This window comes from Teleopsis dalmanni, chromosome 2 (assembly GCF_002237135.1).
Source record: "Teleopsis dalmanni isolate 2A chromosome 2, ASM223713v2, whole genome shotgun sequence".
Lineage (NCBI taxonomy): Eukaryota > Metazoa > Arthropoda > Insecta > Diptera > Diopsidae > Teleopsis > Teleopsis dalmanni.
In genome coordinates, this window is record NC_051847.1 from 164,247,693 (window position 1) to 164,264,793 (window position 17,101).

Below are 17,101 nucleotides of genomic sequence, written 5' to 3' on the forward strand. Positions count from 1 at the left end.
CATAAACTTAAAATATCGAAAAATATACAGCGCGCGAATTTTAAATGAGAATTTCCGAAAACTTTTCAGTCTTAATGTATATATTCTATGTACAGTATAAAAATAGATTTTGTATTCAGCTTAATTTTCACATTTCATATGCCTTCTAGCTTTGAGGATTTCTAAATGGTTACAATTCTTAAAAAAGTATATATTGGGACTCAAAGTTTATGTGAATTTGTGCACCAGTTTATTGTGAATTGAATGTCCATAAACAAGACTAACAGGTGTACTTCCATAGTGAAAATCAACACTTTTCTAACACTTTAGTTCAACAAGTATCTGCAGAATTTTAAATTGAAAAAAAATATTTGGTCACGCACGTTTATCCATTTATCTATTTAATCGGGGAATCGGTGAATCGGTGAATTGGTGAACTGTAAGTGTAGTGTGAAGTGTTAAAAGTTTTACATCATTAATGAGAGAAGAATTTTATTTGAACCTTTACAATAAATTGAAATAACTGCGGGTTAACCGCACTCGCTTTGCACTTCTATGAATTTTATAAATTAAATGAACACATGTAAGGATCTCACGCATTTCGATACCCACACACACACACGCACACATGCACACATCCTCGTATCCTCGTTTAAGGATAATTTTTGTATGTTTGTGTATGAACAAAAACCACTCATACGCACCGCACACCACACCAGCATGCAGACTGATTGGAATGCAGTATGAGAGAGTTGCCCTCGCATGATGTGGGTAAGTCTTTAAAACGATGGTGAACTCCCTACTGATTTGTCTTCGTTCGGATTGAATTTCATCTGCTTAATAGGTAGAAAATTTTGCAAAGCCACGATTTACGCATCAAACAAAAGTCAACGATGCAAAAGAAATTCGAAGAAAAAACTGATTCAAGTATTTTCCATGGAAAAAATATGTATTTAACAAAAAAAAAAAACAATATTATATTAAATAAAGTTCTGTTGCTGTTTGTAATCCTTACGGAGTCAAGGCAGCATAAATTTTTAGGTGCTAAAAAGTTCAATATTTGATTAAAATTTACAATTTATATGCGACCTAAAAAATTTGCAGTGCATAAATACCATTTAATCCAAATAAATTATAAATTATTAAAAATGTTTAGAAAATTGGTTGCATGAATAAATTAAATTTAATTCTGAATAAAATTCAGGACAAAAAAAAGGACATACACATATTTTTTTTTCCATTCTCCATTCTCCATTCGGCAATTAATAAGTGCACAATTTATGCTGTTTGTGTAGTGTTGAATTAGTTCGAATTGTCAGTTTAGTTGGTATTTATCTCACATTGCCATCACCAGGGCGAGGGCGACGGCAGGGGCGAGGGAGGGCAGTGGGTGTGTTAACCGAAAGTGTGTGTAAATACAAAATAATCTTTGGCAAATAAATCCTTTTTGAAAGGCAACGCCGCATATCATTTTATGCTTGCGCCAGCATTCGTTTCTGTTTGCCTTTCGGTCCGCGCATTTGTGTGTGTGTGCTCGCATAATTGAGTGCGTGTGTGTGTGTGAACTTTTATTTTAGTTTGACTCGAATCCTTGTGCCTTCGTTAATGTGGCAGGATTTAATGCGTATTAATTTTTTGACAGACCTTGATTTTTAATCCACATTTAATGTTGAGCAACGGAATTTTAAATGCGTGTGGAAAAAGTTGTAAAACCTTTCATCTTATTCGAGTTATTATGTTGACAATTTTGAGGTTTTTGAATTCCGGTTGAGTGAAAGCGGTACGGTAGATCCATATAAATACGTTGATACGGTAATTAATTAACAAAAGTTTAATCAAAAAAAAAAAAAACAAAAACATTCCTGTGTTGTTAATTAACAGCAACATTAAACTTCAGCATTAATAGTTTTCCCCAGGCATTATACGAATAACTTAATTGTGTTTGATGAAGATCTATTCTTTTTAAATGAGGAAAGGACACCTTTAAGTTAATTTTAAATAGCTTATTCGATATATTATAAAAATGATAAGAACTTTATACAGCAATACTTAAGTTGATCATAATGTCAAAGCCCTGTGTAATTATTTGTACAATATGCAATATAGTATTCCATTAAAAGGGCGGAAATATAACCTAGAAAAGCATAGTATAATATGAATAGTGTTCTCACGTTAATAGCATTAATCAAAGTAGAAATTAGAGGTCTAAAATGTGATCTGAACCATCTGGCGCAGATTGTAATTCTTATTTTCAGTGACTGCGCAATGTATTCCAACAAAGCAGCGATAACTGGTTTATTGACAGTAAAACTCAAAGTAGGTTTAATGAGGTTTAACTTGGATATAAACTGTCACCTGGAGATGACTGTCGTGCACATTTTTAATGACTGCATAATATTTTCCTACAAAGGATCGATACTTCATCTCCAAAGAAATATAGTAATAACTAAATGAGTTCTAAAAAGCGATTTAAGGTGTCTAACGTCCATGTTTTTTTGGAGATATAGTGATAATGTTTAATTTAGTTTTATTAATTTATTTATTTGAATATGGTATGGTATCCTAATAAAATAATATAATTTTACAGAATTAGATTAGAAATATGTTACGTGCCGCATATGAGCTGTGGGCCGTGCTTTGGACAGCCCTGCTAAAGACTATAGTTGAAATATTGGTAACAATAAAATGTGTATTTTTCAAAAACTTTTTGAAAAATTCTGTATTATTTAAACAATTGACCAATCGCACAATTATAAATAAAATTCAATTATGTAAAGAACTAATTATCAAAAAAGTTTGTATAATTATTTTCTTTAATCAATATTTTATTTTTCTTTAATGTTCTTTAATCAATATTTCATTGAACTTACCGACTTTTTAACAAATGATACAAATCCGTATCCTTTTGATTTAAGAGTTAGTGGATCCCGCACTACTCTGCAGTCTCTGTAAAGAAATAAAGTCAAGATTTAGTGGAAAATTCTTTTTAAATTCTTAAATATCATTGAATGTGATAAAAATAGATGTGGAACCGCAAAGTTGAAAAAATTTCAGATTGTCTTTCGATTTCTTGGATTTCATTGCAAAATCTTTTATAAAGGAAACCACGTAATTTTTCTTAAATAGAAACCGCATCAAAAGGAAAATTTAGAAAAAACCAATACAAAAAACTAGAAACCAAAAAAAAGGAAAATGAGGAGTAAAAAAAAAGCACGGAGTGAAGAAAGAAAGTGTTCAGTACTCTTGTGGCTAAAAACAGAAAATCCGATGGTATTACGGGAAAAATATGATGCGCATAAAATCGGTGAAAATCTGATTTTCCGTAAAGAGCAAAGCAGAAATCCTTTAAGAAAATCTTTGCATCTACACTTAGCTTATGCTCGGGCGTGTAAAAAGGATTTTAACTAAACCTACACATGGAACACAATGCGCTAAGGATGTGAACATAATCGCAACTATGCGAATGTGTGACTGTGTGCGTGCATGAGTGTATGAGTGACGGTGTTGCGTACATGTGTGTACATGTGTGTATCTGTGTGCTCAAACACTAAGCCAATAAGAAATATTTTCTTGTGAAGGTAAATTGTGTTATATGGCGTAATGGCCAAAACGAGGCCAAGCTCTGAACTGGCGCTGATGTGCAACAGTGGCAAAAAACCCAGTCAAATTGCAACAAAACCTATTGAAATACAGTGGATGACGTCAAATCTTTTTAGAAAAAAAGTCTCATTTAAATCACAAATAAACACATAAACTCGCAAATATTCATCTGTGCTCGCATATATCAACATAAATGTCAGTTTTTTTCGCGACATTGATTTACGTAAAAATGTTCAAATAAATTAATTTTCCAAATGATACAGAATGAAATTATAAAATTCAAAAAAAAAATAGAGTAGAAATGAAAATATGTACGATTTTCGGATGTAAAACTTAATTAAGATAACTATTGATTTATTTCTTCAAAGTTTTCTTATTTCTCCTCGCATATACACATATTCATATACTCAGATACTCAGATACTCAGATACCCAGATACCCACAACTGCACACGCATAATGGAGTTTGTGTGACGTTGTGTGAATATTGTAATATCCTTAAAAGAAATTATTTTTAGTATTCCAAACAAATTATCGTTTATCATACATGAGCCGCCCTGACATTGTTCAATATCATATTTCACTATCGATAAGGATCACTTCATCTTTTCGTAAGTTTCGAGCGTTTCGAGCGTTTCAACAGCAAACTAAAATGCATCTCATATGGAAAAGTGTCTGTAAGTGTGTGTTTGATATACACTCACATATGCAAACAAATGCGCTTATGCATATCCTTGTACATATGTAGGCAAACACACTTTGTGCTCTCATACTGGCTTCAACATCAGCATCAGCAGCAGCATCAGTGTCAGTATCGGCAACGACAACAACAACACCAATAACAACAGCAACAGCAAAAACAGCAAGAAGTGCAATTGCACATTGCAAGTCGGTTGCAATAATATATTTGAACATTTAACATAAAACAAATATAACCTATGGCTTGGTACTGGCGTATAAAATACCAATTCTGCTTCAATGACTCTTGAAATGTTCCACAGATCCAAACTGCATACATGCAAACTATCATTGCATTTGAAAATGAGTGTGATGAGTGTGAGTGTTTGCCTTTTGTAGAATATAGAGACATGCAGATACTAAAGTAGCTGGAAACCAGTACAGGATTCCGAACCAAATTTGACTGCTGCGAAGATGTGCACAAAAACAGTGGCAATTTATTTCCTTGCACATATGCACGTGCGTATATCTGCAGATTCAGTTTTCTATGCAGATACAGTGGAAGTAAAAGTTTGACGGTAAAAGTCTTTGCAAATACTCCCAACACAATGCTATATTGTATATGGTATATGCTTATAAATAATGGGGTTTCTATCCAAACCGAGGATGATGGGGAGCGAGCATAGAAAAAGGAAGAGTTTGGCAGGAAGGCAATGTTTGCCCAAAGAATTGCAACACGCAAACGATGCTTTATTGAAAGAATAAATTTATGTGTGTACGCAAGAGGTTAGTGCATAGGGAAAGTTCAAATTTATGTCAGGATATCAATATCGTTTTAGCAAATATTGGTTAAATTTTCTAAAATAAGTAGAAAAAATTAAAAATCAAAAATATCAAACAATAACTTATTAAAATTTTATTTAAAATATGTACGCAGAGTTTACTTTTAAGGAGCAATTTTCAAACTTTGTTTTTTTAATTTTTGATTAATTTTAGCACTTGAGTTGGTGACGCAAAGGATCGAAATTGTTCAGCAATCACATTCTAAAAAGAAGACAATGTATTATTAATTTAAATTAATAAGTTAGCCTCTTTCTTATGAAAACTACTCATTTTTTACTAGAAAATATATACTTTCGCGTTACGTTACTAATTTTTTTATATTTATAGTTTAGGTTCAATTAGATAACAAGCTGTTTGGATTCCAAAATTTTTCCGGAAGTATTGATAAATGCAAGCCTCTGCCTAACAGTAATGCTAGAAATATCGCCGAGTATATTGAAGAGCGGGCAATCGAATAGTTTTACCGTGATTCAAGACATGCCTGGACATACATATAACAGGTGTTATGGTGTCTTTCCTGTGAGAGCCGATAGATAAGTACTATAGGGGATGCTACAGGGTAAATAGAACTTAGCTCCATGTCATCTTTTAGTCCATTATCCAGTTAGAACAGATATTAACCTATATACTTCTGATTTATTTCTGTAAAATGGCATAGTAACCCTTAACCTGGCTGCTGAAGAAGCATGAGCCCAATCACTATTTGCCTGTTATGAATTAACCCATAAATTGAGATGTAACTGGTAGTGACAGGAAGTGTAACTGGAGTTTCCGTAAAAGACGCGCCTAGTCTGGACAGTTTACCTGCGCTCTTATGCTTTACTATATTGGAAAGCCCTGAAACCCAAACCAGAGGTATTTTGAACTTCCCATTTAAAGCGTTAATATATTGCCTACATTTTTACGATATTCTAGACGAAATGCTGACTGCTGAAATAGCCTTAATAGCTGTCTGTCAGTAAGAATATAAACTTCCTTTTCGTGAAAATTCATACTCACAGCAAGAGAACATTTTCTTAGGTTGCAGAAGATTTTTGTCTGAAATATTGAAGTCTAATCGGTGGAGTGGTAGGATCTACAAATCTTTAAGTCCAAGGAATAGGTTCCGGATGGATGCCTTCATCTATTTATATGTATATTAACAATAAAATAAATTAGTTATTTTAGATTAGAGTTTAGTTTACACACACATTTACACACACCTATTTTTTAATTAGGTCGTTTGTTATAAATATTGTGAATGAAGGATTAAAGATGTAAAAACAGATAATGTTTTCTTGGCCTCAATACAGTGCTAGAAATGATTTGTCTATGAAATAATCTATATATTCCAATGTCTATTCTATGTATGTTTTATTTGATCATTTGAGAGTTAATCATATTTATTAACTTAAGCCTCAATACAGTGCTAGAAATGATTTGTCTATGAAATAATCTATATATTCCAATGTCTATTCTATGTATGTTTTATTTGATCATTTGAGAGTTAATCATATTTATTAACTTAAGCCTAAACATTGAATTATAGTAATCTCCAGATTTCCAGACTTTTAATTTTCTAGATATTATCATTGATAATGCTTGGTTGTTTCGTTCCACTCTTCTTTCTTTTAGCTTTTACATTTCAATATAACTATAAATCTATATTATTCTAGGAGCAGAAACTGTTGCCAAAAAAAGTAAGTAGGAGTTACTTGAAGAATCGGAACAAATTGAACTTTTCAACAAATTTTTTAATCTCACTTCAAACTCTTACTAAATCATCGATTAAAGAGCAGCAGTCATTTCGAAAAAAAACGGAAAGGGATATTATTTTAAGAATCGGAACAAATTAAACTTTTTAACAGTTATGTTCAACTTACTCCGAACCCTTACTAAATCATCGATTATAATGAATAAGTTTATATTTTGAGGACTTAGAAAGTATAAAAACATTGTAGTTTGAATGTAAATGAAAACTTTTCATAGAATAAATATTCATGTTCAAAAATGCAAACATCATTCATTGGTTAGAGACTTATTTTTAATTTTCTATAATTTATATTTCCAATATCTTTGCCAAACTATTAAATAATTTGTTAGGTTCCATTTTCCATATTTTAAAATGTAGTTTAACAAGAGGAAATTGAAGCGAAGATATATATCAGTAAATGTGAGTTCATGGGAATTTTTTGATTTTTGGTTTCACTGTTTAACCTCGTCTTCATTGTGAGTTTCCATCAATCATTGAATCCTATCAGAGACAGACAAATGCGAGTATTAAGAAAAGGCAGCAAGTCGAATTGGTGTAGATTCATGGTAAATATTTGAATTGAGTTTTGTTGAAATAAGCAGCGCAATGTGAAGCACGAGAAGAGAAGCTTCATCTTCAGCAATTTATTGGAATGCTTACGTTGCTAGCATTTTTCACAAGGAACGTCATGCACTGCAGATACGAAAATTAAGTAATAAATTTGAGGAAATTTTCTGATTTTAGAGATTTTTGCTAGAATTACCAATTCGATAATAAAGTAGTAACGCATTCAACCAAAAAACGGAACAACCGCGAAATGCTTTAAAGCAAAAGGAAATGCTGTAAATTACAATGTCTGTCTTTCATTTCCTGTGTTTGTGCTTGATTCACCAATGGCAGCACCAATTCGAGCAGGGCCGAGATAATACAAATGGAAATGCAGTAGAAAAGCTGAATGAATCGTAGTTGAAAGCATTGTGGACTATTTGAAAAAATTTATTTTACACTAACATGCAGAATTCACATAGAAACAATTTCATGCTCATCTGCATAAAATCAATTCCATTTTGAGACAATTTGAAGATTGGAATACAAATTTCAAATTATCAACAGGAGAATTACGTTGGCAGCAAAAGTCGTCTGCTTCCACAAGCATCAGGCACAGTGTAGAAGGAAGGCATACCAAACCATTTTGTTGAATTTTAGGCCAGTCGTGTCAGGATACACGAGTATGAGTAAGCAACAATCAGAAGTGGGTTGGATTAAATATGTGCGAGTGCAGAGACAACGGTGACAGGACGTCGCGACGTGTCCAGGAATAGAAACGTGCATTCAAAAAGCTCGCTTTGGGAAATTTTCGACAGCTCCAACAATTCCATTGTCGAGAAATTTATATGCCACAGCAATAAATTGAGCGGTTTGAGTTTTTTCTTTTCAAAATTTGAAACATAAATAACATTTCTTTTTATTTGTATTTGTTTTTTATTTTCACAGCTAAGCAAAACGATATGCCTTTATGTCTTAATTTTTGGGGCTCAAATTTAAAGAATGTAGAGTAATCTTTAATATATATAAAGTTAATAGGCTCTTCGCACTTATTGGTATCACAATTGAGGAACCAATTCGCATTAAGAAAATTTGCGTTAAAATTTTTTACAAGCTTGGAAAGACGTTCTTTTCTTGCGTCTTTCAAGCCATACTCTCTCAGCCATAAAGCATATTTCGTTTATCTTTAGTTATAGCGTTTACGGTTGAAGGATTTTGGTGTAATATGCTAAGTAGCACGCCTAATTAAACACATGTCTTGGGACGTAATTTAAGAGACTTTTATGAGATGATCACAGTAATAGTGCCAATGTTGATTAGGTATATTTAATTTATTTAGAATTATTATATTTATTTAATATATTATTAATTTTAAATAATATATTTTATTAAGACACACAATTATTATTTATTTAGTTTTATTAATAATAATTCAATAAAATTTATTAAGAAATTGAGATATATTGAAATTTATTTGAAACCAATCGACGTTTAAACAAACAAATTATTTTGTACATACCTTCAAAATATTAACAATATGGACTTGAAACTAACACTGATTAGTATAACCTTACCTCACTGTAGGAATAAAGAGTCTGTGCACTATATAAGTGAGAATAAATACGCTTGATATCGAAGCTTGGTCTATATACATTTATACACATATATTAAGTGGTTTGCTTCAAAGTATTTTAAATTCAGAAAGTGGTTTATTAGTGCAATATATTGTACTAAATTACATTAAATTGTACTAAACAGCACTAAATTACACTAAATTGTTTACACCAAAGGTTTTTCGAGACTTGTTTCTTCATATGTTGGTACGTTTTTTTATTAAAAGGATTTGTAAATAAGTGGTCACTTGACATCTCGTTTCTCAATTTTAAACAAAAATCCACAAATTGCACTAAATTGTACTAAATTACACTAAATTGTACTAAAATACACTAAATTACACTAATTTGTTCACTCGAAAATATATTTCGAGACACGTTTCTTAATATCTTAATAATTGTTATATTAAAAAGATTTGTAAATATGTGGTTACTTGAGATCTAGTATCTCAATAAACATTAAAAATGGACATTCCTCCCCTTTCTCACTGTTGTTTTTATATTTTAAGGAACAATAAAGCATTTCTGGCATAATTATTATGTATGTGATATATGTATATTATTGACATATATACATTATTATGCGGATAGCTCTCAAATTTTCATTTTTTAATAATTTATGTTAAATAGTTTAATTGTCATTGAAAAAAAAGTAACTTATAAACGTCAACATCACATCTCAGTAAAAATGTAAGAAGAAGCTTTATAAAATAAGGCAGCAGATGCTGTTTTGTTACAGAGAATCTAGCAAAATATTCACAGCAAAATAGGTTATTAAATCTAGATTATAAAATGCGGCAGAATAGTATACATAATACATACAATATATATAAAATATTGAATTAAACTAATAATAGATATGTAACGAACCTTTCTGGCCGGGGTTTTACTCGCCGGATTCAAGGTTCAGTCCTACAATAAATTTATTTGATAGGAACAGTGGAATACGGTGGATGGTGACGTTGGTACGGTGATATGGTTTGAAGAAATGTGAATTTCTTCTCTATACAATGGATTTGACGTAGAAATGTTAATTTCGACGCCCCTGACAAAAGGTTTGAAGAAATGTGAATTTCTTCTTTATACAATGGATTTGGCGTAGAAATGTTAATTTCAGCGCCCCTGACAAAAGGTTTGAAGAAATGTGAATTTCTTCTTTATACAATGGATTTTGGCGTAGAAATGTTAATTTCGACGCCCCTGACAAAAGGTTTGAAGAAATGTGAATTTCTTCTTCATACAATGGATTTGGTATGGGTGCTAATACTCATGTGGTATTATCACCTTACCGCGTAATTTACTAACGAAAATTTGATTTCGTTATGAACAATAGAGTAATAGAAATTTATATTTCTATTACTATTAACGAAATGTTAATTTCGTTATTAATTATGATTTTTAATAGAAATGTGTATTTCTATTAAAAATAAAAAAAAATAAAACAAAATAGAAATCGAGATGTAAATTTCGATTCTTGGTGTTTCAGCACATGTAATATAGAGCGACCTGTTCTTAGCTCGCTGTCTTGCTGAATCCCCGTCTACTGCGTTTGCTTCGCCTTTTATACTTGTGATGTGCGAAGCAAGCAGTATCTTTGTTCTTGTGATTTCAACGGTTCGTTGTTTACAAGTTTCTTTCTATTGTTGTTTGTTTTCTTGTTGTTTATTTTGTTTTTATTATATTTGTGTTGTTTGGTATTATTTGTGTCGTAAAATTTAGTTAGTGTAAATTTTATGTTACACTTCCCCGGTTTTTCCATCGAATTGAAGGACTCTGATTACCTCGTAGAATGATTCCTTGTTCGTTTCCTTGGATTTTTGAAAATTTTAAAGAACTTGTCTTGGATTATGATGTTATGATTGTCATCTTTTTGTTCAAGTATACCTAAACGTCTTACTTGTTGCTGGTGATTTTGACTACTATTTGGAATCTCAGTCTCGACGAAACATTGTCTTACTAGCGTTGGTGACGTGGTTCCTTTTGCCTTCTGTTGATCTACGTTAAAGTTCTCCTGAGGTGGCAGTTGTTCCTGTTGACTAACGCGATTAATTGAAACTTGTGCTCGACATTCTTGGCTTGGAATTTGTAACTGTCTGTCAGGTTCTGAGTTTTGCTGTCGTTGTATCTCTTGGCTTTGTGCTAGCAACTCCCTTGTAGATCGTTGGCGGTGTATCTCTTGGACTTGAGTTTGCAACTGTTTGTTAAGTTGTGTATCCTGACTTTGTAATTCTGCGTTAGGTTCCGTGTTCCGTTGACCTGGTGTTTCTTGACTTGGTAATTCTGTGTTAGACTCCGTGTTTTGTCGATGTATTTCTTGCCTTGGTAATTTGGTGCTAGATTCTGTGTTTTGCTGACGGTGTATTTCTTGACTCGGTAATTCTGTGTTAGACTCTGTGTTTTGCTGGCGCTGCACTTCTTCTGGTATTACTCGGGCTGGATGAAATACTTCTGGATTTTCTTTAATCGACATTAGGCGTTGCAATCCTTGTTGTGGAGGTGTGAGACATTTACATGGCGTTTGTGAAATTTCTTGTAGTGGTTTTGGATGCTGTTCTAGATAATTTCGATCCTGCATGCTAAGTTTTTTTGTACGTAGGTTGGACTGATTCTGTAACGGGATCACTTGTGGATACTCGACTACTGTGAGCCTGATGAACGCTTCTTCTTGACTATCGCTTCGACATGTTTTAACCTGCTCTGTGCCAAGTGCTTCGAATTCATCGGTTAATGAAATTAGCTCTTCTAAAGTCTCGAAATCTTGACGTTTGATATACTTTTGGAAGTCAGTGCCCATGTTGTGATATATTCGTTCTAGTTGCGAACTTTGATCCATTCCAGCATGTCGCATCAGATCTTTAATGGTAATTAAATAATCCTTAAAGCTTTCTAGTGGCCTTTGACGTCGGGATCCTATTTGATCTGCTAATTTTTCAAAGTATCTAGGTGGCAAAAAGAAAGTTAGGAAATCGACCTTGAAACTTGCCCAGAGCTGCCAATGCTTATTGTTGTAGCGGTACCACATTAGTGCGTTATCTTCAAGCAATATAGGCATCATCTTGGGAACTAGATTTATGTCGATGCCATAGATGTCTGCAAGTTCTTCAATGTTTTCAATAAAGCCCAACGGGTCCTTACTACCATTAAATTTAACACACCATTTCTCGACTTGTTCAACTGTCTGGAGATAAGAATACTGTCCCATGGTAAAAGATAAACGACGATGTTAACTGGTATCTGTACCAAGGTTCCTGCTTGTCCTGTCACTTCCTTGATTCCTGATGGTACCACCGTTGGTTTGTCTTCCATACTCAACTGAAGATGTTGGTCAGTTCTGTTCCCACTGTCCCTGCTCGGGCGCCAATTGTAACGAACCTTTCTGGCCGGGGTTTTACTCGCCGGATTCAAGGTTCAGTCCTACAATAAATTTATTTGATAGGAACAGTGGAATACGGGGGATGGTGACGTTGGTACGGTGATATGGTTTGAAGAAATGTGAATTTCTTCTTCATACAATGGATTTGGTATGGGTGCTAATACTCATGTGGTATTATCACCTTACCGCGTAATTTACTAACGAAAATTTGATTTCGTTATGAACAATAGAGTAATAGAAATTTATATTTCTATTACTATTAACGAAATGTTAATTTCGTTATTAATTATGATTTTTAATAGAAATGTGTATTTCTATTAAAAATAAAAAAAATAAAACAAAATAGAAGTCGAGATGTAAATTTCGATTCTTGGTGTTTCAGCACATGTAATATAGAGCGACCTGTTCTTAGCTCGCTGTCTTGCTGAATCCCCGTCTCGAAATTTACATCTCGTTGAAATCACAAGAACAAAGATACCGCTTGCCTCGCCTTTTATACTTGTGATGTGCGAAGCAAGCAGTATCCCTGCTCTTGCGATTTCAACGGTTCGTTGTTTACAAGTTTCTTTCTATTGTTGTTTGTTTTCTTGTTGTTTATTTTGTTTTTATTATATTTGTGTTGTTTGGTATTATTTGTGTAGTAAAATTTAGTTAGTGTAAATTTTACGTTACAGATATTGGTATCTATTATTTTGATACTAAAATAGATTATGTTTAAAATAGATGATTATTTTTGCTTCTCTTCTAGTGTAGTATTAGGTCTTAAAAAAATAGGCGATAGATGTAGATAACATCTTTCTTATATATCTAGATAATATCTGTATATATTTATCTAGACATTATCTATTTGTATAAAAATAGAAGTCTAAATATATAGAGGTCTAAATATTATCAACTTATTTTCAACAATATAAGGAAGATTTGTGAAGTTTGTTTATATCTTCGAATAGAAAATATGGGAGTCAGAGAATTGGTTTTTATTGGATTTTTCACATACAGCTTAAATATATTGTATTTTTGTAGTTTAGTGTGAAGTTTTAATTTGAAAGTTTCATGTTGAACGCAACCTAAATTTAAACAGACACCTAGATAAATCGAAAAAGTAACACAAAGTTGGAAAAAAAATGTTTAAAAAATAGACAAAAATTTGACGGAAAAAAATTTGCATGCAACACCGCATGGAAGGAACCACAAAAACCATATCGATTTTGAAAATGAAAAAATCTTTCTTTCCTTTCATTCCATTTTATTTTCCGTGAATAATAAACGATGTGAAAAACCACACCTCGACTAATTCTCTATTGTATATATTTTTTATATTGCTTCTTTATTCCGAAAGGATTTTATTGCAGTCAAACGCCAAAATTAAAACCGACAAAACGGCGTTACATATGGCGACGGCACAAGGAGCACAAAAAAGTTACCGAAAAAAGGAGAGAAAATTTACATGGCCACCACGGCGTTTACCAGACGCCATTTCCGCTGCTACACTGGAGTGGCCTTTAATTGGTAGTGTAGGTTTCTGATAATACCACTGATGCAGGATAAAAAATTTAAAATCCACTTGAGCTTTGCAAAAGGAAACAACAAACGCGAATTGTTTTGTTAAAATTGCCTAAAAATTACATAGAAAATTTTCTGCTTTAATTAGTCAAGAAATTCATTGCAATTACACACGTCGTTTCTGCAAAAAATAAGGATTTCTTTATTTTTTTTTTTTTGTTATTTTGAACTGAAACTTTTTTTAGGTTAAAGGATAATTTGATTGTTTGTATCTTAACAGTTACACAATGATTTTTTTTTTTTGCAACTAAATTTTAATTTAATCCTCCAAATGTAATTGCATTGGAAAATCTATACAATTTGATGTGTGGTTGCTTATCTCGTAATCCTTGCATGAGGAAGGATTTCAGCAGAACAAGGAAAAAAAATTAAAATTAAAATTAAAATTAAAATTAAAATTATTTATTTAAAGTTAAAAGCTTCTGTTCGAAGTTGTTCTTTGCTGTTTTGTGCTTGTATTAAAAATGAATTTTGTATGCTGATTTGATTCGTTTGACAATTAACGTCAGAACATTTCAGTTCACCAATGGAAAAAACAAGAACTAGTGCAGCCCTTTTCGTGTTTCTGTACATTTTTCAGGATGTTTTTTTGTTTTGTAATGAAACATGCAAATAACTTTGCTTTTCTATTAAAAATGCAAAACAATAAAAATGCATTAAGTTTAATTAGGTTTTAAGCACAGCACGACAAGTCCTGAATAAAAATGTGATTAAAGTAAACTTGTCGTCATGTTGACTTACTGACTTTTCCGAACACGATACTCTGCATTCTATGTATATATCCACATGCACTATAATTCATATATCCACATGCACAATTCTTTTGCATCGGAACATATTTGAAACATATACATGTACAGATTATTTCCAAGTTAAGAGAAAGTACTCCATAATTTCCAAATAAACAATGTTCTCCTATTCCCCGGTAATAATGTTATCGAAAAAATACGGTAAAATAAGGATATTCTGGTTTGGTTTAAATTCCTGTCATGATTTTCGAAGGCAAAAAAGCATGAAATAAACGTTTTCAGGTACACATAATAACCGAAGTAGTTTTTGGTACTAGTGCGAAACTAATATAAAAATTAGATTCCAGCCTAGTCACAAAAATGTAGTTAACTAATTAAATAAAAATTGTATGGTCGTAATTGCTACTAATTATATTACTACATTCCTGTTGGAAATATATATAAAAGTCAGTGCCAATAATCTCTGCACCTCTTTAACCTCTGCTTATACTCCCCTTCCACCTGTATCACGCCCATGCTTTTTGGTCCAGATAAGTCTAGACTTCTATGTATTTAGACTCTCTATATTACCTCTCTCCCTAAATTTTTAGAGTAAAGTTTGGAGAAGGTCGAGAAGATTTTCACCACAATGCGGAGAAGAGATCATTACTAAGAAGTGGTTTAGTTTTTACATTCTAAGAAAGAGATGGTTTTAGTGGATTTAAGTCTAACAGGTCTTAAGCTTCTTGATCTTATCTCTCTTCCCGAATTACTGGAATAAAGTATGGAAAGGTCTACACGATTTCCACCACAATGTGGAGAAGAGATCATTACTAAGAAGTGATTCATTTATTCATTTATTCCTAAGAGTTAGTTTTAGTGGATTAAAGTCTCACACGCTGGCTGTTGTTGCTTTTCATCTACTGCAAAAAAAAATCTCTGCAACTATACATTTTTTGAAATTTCTTTTAACTTATTATGTGTAACTATTTTCAAGAAAGGAAGGCGAGTAGATACACTGATTGGTTATGAAAGATTAGCTAAACAGTTAGGGATTACGAATCCGTAATCAAAGTTAAAAATTTTTGTTCTAAAAATTTAATTAAATTCAAAAATTCAAAAACCCTATATAACTTTTTTCCCCTAGATTTAGTAAATACTTTTAGCACGTGCCGAAACTTCTACACTACAGTACACCGACTAAGTACTTTAAATTCATATTTCTCACAGAACAAATTTACATATTTCACTTGAAACCTCTTCAATGAAAGGCAAACAAAAATATGCTGCACTTACTTTCCAGTTGGTTTCCCATCAAAAGTTTATGTATCAACGTGAGAACCACTAAAAATGTGAGCTCAGCCAGGAATATAATATTTCACTACCTGCTCCATTTGTATTAAATGACGTACTAAGCGTCGTCGGATAATGACGTGACTCCTACAAATACTCATGTCAATGCTTGAAAAGAGTCTTGTATCTACATAACTAACTAAGCGTGTAGTTGCAGACGCAACTTATTATGTCCACACTTCGCCACAGAGTTGGAGTTTATTTTGGCACTTTTCACTGCTTGCCATAGCGCCGTGCGAAGTTGCCTGCTTCCTTTCCCATTTGCTCCTGTAAATAGTTTAATAAACTTTGCTCAAAAGTTTGTTTATTACATGAAAAAAGGGAGTCAAACATTTTTTTCGAGTGCGGCTGCTTGCTTTCACTACATCCATAACTTCCCCGACATCCTCGACATTCCCGACATCCACCACTTCCACGGCTTCTACTGCCTGGAGAATGCTTTCACTTCGGGCCTTTCATATTCATCATCTTTAAACAGTTTTTGCGGAGTTTGGTGTTCCTTTTGGTTGGCTTTGCATGTAGGCAGGCAGCAGTTCTGGTAGTTGGCTTAACTTTTCTGTAGCTGCTTGTAATATTATTTTGGTCTATTAAAAAGTTGTAAACTGCCCAAGTTTTCCGCTTTATTTGTGCGCCTTTGCCTTTGCCTTTGCCTTGCCCGGTTGTTGTTGTTGTTTAAATTTTATATTTGTGTCCTTTTCAAGTTTTTATTTTTCAGGATTTCAGCTTTTTTTCATAAAAATTTGTGAAATTGTGAAAAAGTTGCAAAGGCGGCATAATTTCATTTTCTTCAAAATGAAATTGAAATGGACTCCAAATGAAATGCGATGCACAAAACATAAACAAAACGCTGAATAGCTCGGAGAGGGCAGCCAAGACGTTGAAGTCCTTAAAGCGATTGAAGTAGTATTCAAGATTAAATATTTGCTGGTTACTTATTTTTAGGTAAGGCAGCATAATTTCTGCACTGAAAAAATGTATCTCAATGCTATCAGTTTAGTAAAACCGTTCAGATTACTACAGTTCTTCTTTTGTGCTACTTAATGGCTTAAAAACATTTTACAGCATCATTAAGGATAAGGATCAACTTGGCTTTA

At 32.6% G+C, this 17,101-nt stretch overlaps 1 protein-coding gene across 1 annotated transcript in view; it reads right to left on the reverse strand.

Annotated features, from left to right (window-relative positions):
* Positions 1 to 2,919, reverse strand: part of LOC119685508 (nucleolysin TIA-1) — a 30,661-nt gene extending 27,742 nt beyond the window's left edge. Inside the window, exon 1 of the mRNA XM_038099806.1 lies at positions 2,850 to 2,919. The gene's annotated coding sequence lies outside the window, so the exon portion shown is untranslated. The remainder of the gene's footprint in view (positions 1 to 2,849) is intronic.
* Positions 2,920 to 17,101: the final 14,182 nt, after the last annotated feature.